The sequence below is a fragment of the Pangasianodon hypophthalmus genome, chromosome 27 (assembly GCF_027358585.1).
Source record: "Pangasianodon hypophthalmus isolate fPanHyp1 chromosome 27, fPanHyp1.pri, whole genome shotgun sequence".
NCBI lineage: Eukaryota > Metazoa > Chordata > Actinopteri > Siluriformes > Pangasiidae > Pangasianodon > Pangasianodon hypophthalmus.
In genome coordinates this window covers 2,323,399-2,330,932 of record NC_069736.1, presented here as the reverse complement: position 1 = coordinate 2,330,932, position 7,534 = coordinate 2,323,399, and the positions used below count along the sequence as shown (strand labels likewise).

Genomic DNA, 7,534 nt, shown 5'->3' with positions numbered 1-7,534 from the left:
CAGGGTGCAAACACTCCGACCTTTTCAATATGGAAAACGCCTGTGTTTTCACAACGGCTGTCATTAGCGTTCGCTGCGTTCCTTATGACTCCTTCATGCATTACGGCAGAATGAGTGCATGAGAGATTTTTTATAGAGTGTTCATTTTGCTGATGATGGGGATAATTATGGCCTGTGGGATGTTCTGGCAATGCAGAGGTACATCCAGAGATGTTCTGCAGGTGGAAGCAGCTGCGTGCCGATCTCAAGGGAAACAAAGAACTCTGAATGAAGTGTGTGCTTGATGTTTCCTCCAGCCGCACTGTTCCTCAGCCTCTTCTACAGATTCTCAGAGTCATTGCTTCACTTTTCTGCCAGTTTTTATCCGCTCTATTTAACACAAAGCCCTGCTACCCCATTCCGTGGCATGATTTCACACTCCAGAAAAGGACCGAAGCAGCACGGTTGGCTCGATTGAGTGTGTGATGTATGCCGCTGCAGGAAACGGCCGGGAGATTAGCAGGTTGACATGGTGACAAACCCCTCTAACTGCAGCCTTTTGATCCTTCTACATCCTCTCGCTAATGTCAGACACGAGAAAAGAGCTCGAAGGAAATCCGCCAGGGAGATGAGACGACTCTGAGGAAGCTGAGAACGGTGGGCTTCTTTCATTAAAGTGAGTAAGGCAAAGCTGTTTAATTCTGTATTAAAACACAGCGCTGTTGAATTCTGGATTCTGGTCAGAAGTTGTTAATTCATTTTCTATAACAGTAGCAGACAGTAGCTCTGGCTACAAGGCAAGTTACAGGTTTATGTTAATGCACGTGTTTTAATATGTTATAGTCTCTACAGTAACAGCTCATTCACAGAGACTTGTACAGCTGATGCTCCACATAAATGGTATAAAAACATAAATGTTTATTTAACATTTATGGAAGGAGTCTCCAGTGTCAGTACTTTGTAATGGTCAGAGGTAAAGCTGTATCTTTTCATCAGTCTAGTAAGGGTATAACAATACATCATGACACAATGCATCGCAATGCAGAAATCTGACGATGTGCATCGTGGACACGTGCGATTCACGTCGCGCAAATCAGCATTCTATCAATTATGCATCTAATGCAGTTGCACTGTTTGAACACCAGAGGTCCCGATCTGCGCAGCCCATAGAGTTCAAATACACAGACAGCACACTGGTCATGTGATCGGGTTCTCAATCAAAATTTTGAGAAGAATTTATAAATTTATTTCTTTAATTTTAGGATATGGTGAACCTGTAGTACAGTTTGTTTCCTATATTATACCTCTGTTTGTAGCAATTTTTGTTTATTTAGTTTTATACAGACATAATGTACACTGTTTTTAATTGTTCATTATTCAGAAATAAAAAAAGAGGATTTTCAGTCATAGGTTTTTTTTATTCATTCAAATTTTGTTCAAAATATTCTCCCAGATTCAATTTGAAATTGTGAAGCCAAGTATCATGAATCGAATCAAACTGAATCGTGACTGGATTATATTGTTACACCCCTAGTAGCTAGTTATGGTCTGTGGTTTTCTGGACTTCTGATCGGAAGGTTGAGAGCTCAAATCCCAGCACCACCAAGCTGCCACTGCTGGGCCCTTGAGCAAGGCCCTTAACCATCAGTTGTATAAATGAGATAATTGTAAGTCGCTCTGGATAAGGGCGTCTGCCAAATGCCGTAAATGTAAAAATAGCAGCTCCAAACTTACAAGCTGCTTCATAAAATCTTAAAATGCTCACTCTCATCCTGGCAAATACCACAAATGCATTTTGTTCTCACAAGCACATCGGTGGGAAATGAGTGAAGGCTCAAGTACAGATGTTTGTTTGAATTATTTGTGCGTTTTTTAGGGATACTGTAGCTCTGTTATTGTGAGCTGTATTTGCTAATCTCACTAGAAGATTTCAAAGACTACATAGTACCTATGTGTCTACATTCCTAAACATGGAAATGTGAAAAAGGTCAATCTACTAACAGTTTTGTGTCTGTGTTCTGTGCTGGTTTTATTTTTTTCTGCATGGGAGCATCATCAGAAGCTTAGAACTCTGATCAGAATCTCTCCAGAAATAAACACACAGCACTTCAAGAATTAAAGTGATCATGCTAGCTTCTTTTATATAATAATCCTAAATCTACACATACTAATTTTTTTTTAATCTTCCTTAATACTGACATTGAAGAGATTTGTTTATTTTGTGCACATCAATTTTTAAAGATCCCCACCAAGAACCAGCGCCTGGTGATTCGTTAAAGAAAAAAAAATTAATAATAATAAAATAAAATGTGATGGACCAGACCCAAAAAAGCACTTGCACTGCCAGCAGAACTGAAAGATCTGTGTGCTGTTTTCTCCCGTTGTTTTTATGAGAGAGGGGAAAAGGGAAAAGGGAGAGCTGGCTGGCCAAAAGACCCGAGGCTGAGAAAAGAGGACAGAACACACTCGAGTCTTTGGCAGGAGTGTCTGGCATCCACAGCACAGCGCAGAACAGCTGCCCACTGCCTCTGGTTGTTGGGTCGAGAACATTTCTGGGCCGGAGAACCGATGCCACCCTGTCGTGATGTTGGAACTGCCAAGAAAATATTGACTTTCAAACCAGTTTGAATTATCGCGTGCTGGTCACCGTGGTAGAGGACGCGTCCAGGTCACGGGAGACGACTCGTTTCACAGGAGGTAAGTTTGAAAATGGAGGGCATTTGCACTCTATTTATGGATAATACACCCCTAATATATCTTTAATCACCCGAATGAGCAAATCCATAAAATTTACGAGCATAATTGTCCGAGTATAATCGTTTTTTGCAGCGTTTGGACCAATCAACCCTGGAGCTTGGATTGTGGGTTGAAAATTATTCTGCTTCTGGAAGCTTGTGGAAGCCCAACAGAGTTGAAAATGGATTAGTTGGCTAAGGAGGAAGCAGATTTTCTCATCAGCGCCAGTAAGCAAATACACTGTGCCTCTGAGACTAGAGTAGATTTGGGGTAATAAAGCAGTCTTGTTGCAAGTCACAGCTTTTCCCTGAACCAATCACAGTTCGGAAACGGAGGGTGGGGGGTGAATTGCTCATCTTTTTTAATATCATAACATAATTAACATATGTGAATATTTAATATAAAGATTTTTTACAGTGCTGTTGTAAGATTTAAGAGATTATGATAACATATATATCATATAACCATATAATCAATGTATAACTTCAAAAAAATAAAAAGAAATTGGGGAAAAATCGTTCTAGTCGGCGCTGTAGTTTTGTCAACATTTTCCCCGCATCATATAATAAACATAATTTAATAATAATAATAATAATAATGATAATAAATGCAACTATTTACACTGCATTTGAATAGATCTTTAAAAAAAACTTCACAGTAAAGCTTCTTTTGGAAGGTAACACCGCTGACTAAGCTGATCTAAGCTAAAATCACCAAAATGATTCCTGTGAAACTTATCTTTAAGATCAGAGGCAGCATGTATTGCATCTCATTCCCTGAAAACACATTTTGTTGAATCATGGTTAATAACAAAGATTTGTCCAATATTGTGTGAAGCGTTAAATAAAAAAAGTGCACCATGATAAGTGAGCAGCATTTTATCTGGACACATCTCATAACCACCAGTTTCACCGTGGAAGATGGAGGAGCGTCTGCCCAGTGTCTCAGTGATGCTCACTTCTCTGAAAATGGCTGAAATGATCTCTCTTTTTTTCCCTCCAGGGTGAGTACAGAAGGTCACAGAATTCTTCTTAAAGTGTTATTCTTTAAGTCCTGAGCTTGAGAGAAACACAGTAATTGCTTTCGGGTGATAGTTAGCTGTGTTTCAGAAGTTATGCATCATATGCTTCTGTCCCAATTAAACTTATTACAGTTATATTCGTCTGACAGACCTTTTTATCCGAATGAAGCAGAATATAATCCAAGCATAAAAGTGAACATTTGAGGGTGAAAGGTCTTGAACAAGGGTCCAACAACATTCTGGCAATAACGCAGATTCTTAACCCTTTCATGCATTGTGTCCATGCTTATGTTAATATTCAGATTCCCTTTAATTTAACATTATCTGAATTTTAACCAATTCACCGTTTAAGAAGTCATTACCTGTTGCTCTTTAGATTATTTGCCTTTCTAAATGTAGCATGTCTGGGGCTTATCTTTAAAATGGCTTATCCTGAAAATGTGCCAGGCTCCCAGAAGCCTTAATTAAAAAAACAAAACAGAACTGGTGTTTTTTTGTTCTGGTTTTTAGGGAGCCAAGCACTCAATGCTGGGATCCCTGTTGTTTTCGTTAGGGGGTAGAGATGTGAAACTTGGTCAGCAGGTAGTACTCCCTCCCTCCCAATACTCACGCAAGAGAAATCAGCCCAAATAGAAAAGCCTCAAGAGCCATTTAGCTCCGTCCACTTAGATTTTTAGCTAATTTGCCATGACTTTAGAAAATTGGTATCAGGTTACTCATCAGAGTCTGAAACTCAATAATTATCAAAAACATGGCCGCTACATCATAATCAATAATTGCACAGTGGAGCTTAATTTACTCAAATATCTAAGGCACAAGAAACTTCAAAGGCTTATTAAAACAAATGTAAAGTTACCTTTTACAGTGAAAGCATTGAGCTACCATTATGAAACTTGAACAGTATGTTTATCTCTGGCTGTTTTAGTGTTCTATGCAGCTTGTCCACAATGAGCCACTAGGGTGCTATTTGCAAAGAGTGCTTGGCCCCCACAGATCGCTGCCTGCAGCTATATTTAGGGGTCAAATTACAAAGTGAAGTAAAGGGACATGTATCAGCCTGACTGTATTGCTAAAGAGCAAAAGTTTATGTTTCGGCCCATATCTTGAGAATCATACGTCGTGCAGTTGCTTATTCTTTGGTATTCAGGTGCTTCGTGAAATAAGAATCTAAATTTTAAAAATAATTATCTTATTTGATTGACGTTAATAATAATCATAATCTGCTTACGTCTTAACTCACCATTGATCTTTTGTACCTTAGCATAAAATCCAGTCTTTGTGATGATCTCATGTAAGGGCTGAAACCTATCCTGTGTATCTACGTGAACGCAAATGACAACGCCCGTCTAAAACTTCTAGAAAACACATTCCTGATGCACACACTCAACATGCGTTCTTACGTCACTGCGGTGGTTAGAAAGCTCAATACTCCAGTGGGCACTAGAGAGCGTCTTTAACACACTGAAACGTTTTCAGTAACATTATCGAATCATGAAACTTGTTTCAGTAGTTTCCTCCTAATAAACAGTCATAGCTTCTCACAGCAAATCTTTTCTGAAGCTGTTTCCATTTTCTCTTGGCTGTTTCTTTGTCAGAATTAATAGAGCGTGCAGTTTCTTGCCAATGAACTGCTGTTCGTTCGGTTTGCAGAGCTGATGATGAATCATATAAGTTTATATGAACGAACCAGTGCTGAAAGAGACGCATCAAACTGCAGCTCTGCCATGACACTTGATGGGGTGAAACCAACCTCTGCTCTTAGCGGAATATAGCACCTCTTACTGCAGCGCTCAAAATGCAGTTTGTGCTTGCGTTGCGTTATAAATTTTGCCGAGACACATTGCTGTATGAAACGAGGTGTAAAATATACTTTGCGTAGCTCGAACCGTATGCGTATGTGTAGGAACCTGTGGTATTTTTTTGGCCCTAGCAGTCAGCTTGACCTCGAGAACTCGTGAGAATAAATATAGTTTTATAGCATGTTGTAATGACTTTCATTTATCCACTACATAGTACTAATGGACATTTTAACATTATCTCCTTTTATAATACTTTTTATGATGCATTTGACATATTGTAGGTGGTAAGCATGGAGTGTTGTTGTAGTACGCATGCGCAGAAGCTTGAATCGCGCCGTTACTGATCGGACGCCATTTTCTTTGCCTCTCCGCGTCCCTGCTTAATTTGCACTTGCGCATGCGTGGTAGAAAACACTAGGTGGCGCTAATAAATAAACACAAGACACCTGTGCGCTGCGTGGCGTAGAAGAAGAAATAAAAGGCGAAGAAGAAGCGTTTCAATGGCGTTGCTGCTCACCTGTACAGACGCCGGTATCGTGCTGCAGAGGACGTGTGAGGCTCTACAAGGTACTTAACACTTTATTTAACTTTTTAAACTCTTTTACACTTTATATCAGTTGTGTTTTATGTAAAAGTTTAGTGTGTTAGTGTTTCTCACTTCAGACATATCAAAACAAACCAGCAGCCTGTTCAAACTAAACTCCCTGTTTATTCCACTTAAATATATACACTAATATCTGTAACAAACAAAACAACAAATAAATAAAATATTATTTCTACCAAAGAAAATTTATTTTTTGACTGTAGGAGTTTTATATGAAAAAGGAAATTGGCTGGAATTTACCTGCTATCTGCTGTAACTTTATTAAAAGGTTTTCCATCTTATTAAAATAATCTTTAACAATCATTGTTTTTAACTGTAGAACCTATAAATATGAAAATCATGTATAACTCATACAGTGCAAAAATAGCTGATTTATTTTTTTTTTATTTTAAATGTACCATCTCTACTTTGTAAGAATAGTTTCTTACAGTGTATTTGGGTTTATATGTGTACCTTGTGTGTGTATGTATGTATGTATTCTTATTTAAAAAACCAAACAAACCAAACAAACACCTAAACAAAACTTTTTTTTAAATCTAGTTGCTGAAGTTTAAGAGTAATAGAATATGATGTGGTGTGTGTGTATAAGTTACACAATTAAGTTACTGATTTGTTGTTTTTTTTTTTTTTTTCCTTTTTTTTTTTTTTTTAAGCATAGTTATGTTTGGTAGCAATAAAAGCAATAAACACGTCATGTAGCAGGTTTAGTTTTTTTTTTTTTTTTTTTTTTACGTGTCAAGTAAAATAGATTTCAACACTTTGTAAAATAAAAGTTTTAGTATTATACACTCACCGTGTGAGGTTAAATGTAACGAACACAAAGAATTGTGGCGTTCTTTAATAGATTAAAAAAATTAATAATATTGGCAGTAGTAACAGCCTCTGCTTCATGTTGTTGATTAGTTTCCTATAAGGGCACACCTTCTTGGTGTTCCTGTGAGTGTACAGTTTTAAGACCTGAGCGCATTTAGTTCATACACAACAGTAAAACAGCATATTAATGCAACTTGTACAGCGGAGTGATGACTATTTATTTATTATTTTCCTTGTATGAACAATTAAGTGACCTGATTATGCTGAAAATTGCATTGTCTGTGCAGTAATTTTAGAACATGAATTGCTAAAATTATTTTTTATTTTTGTAGATGATGGCCACCTCCGTGTGAAGTGTGAAGCAGTTCTTCAGTTCATCGCCAGCATTCTGGATATGAGAGGGAACAGAGGCAGCAGAATGCACACTCGCTACACCACAGTGTCCCAGCATTCAGCAACACCACCACACCCGAGCCCTCGCTCAGAGCCGCCCAACGCCAACTCCAACGCCACTGCCACGCCCACAAACGGGTACATATTCTTCTTAAACACCCAGGGGCATTAATGGGTACAGGTGATCTT

General features: G+C 38.2%; 1 long non-coding RNA gene across 1 annotated transcript; it reads left to right on the top strand.

Annotated features, from left to right (window-relative positions):
* Positions 1–240: 240 nt before the first annotated feature.
* On the top strand, positions 241–3,052 carry LOC128317614 (uncharacterized). The gene is made up of 3 exons (XR_008301142.1): positions 241–655; positions 2,374–2,676; positions 2,809–3,052. It is a non-coding gene; the product is annotated as an uncharacterized LOC128317614 (long non-coding RNA).
* Positions 3,053–7,534: the final 4,482 nt, after the last annotated feature.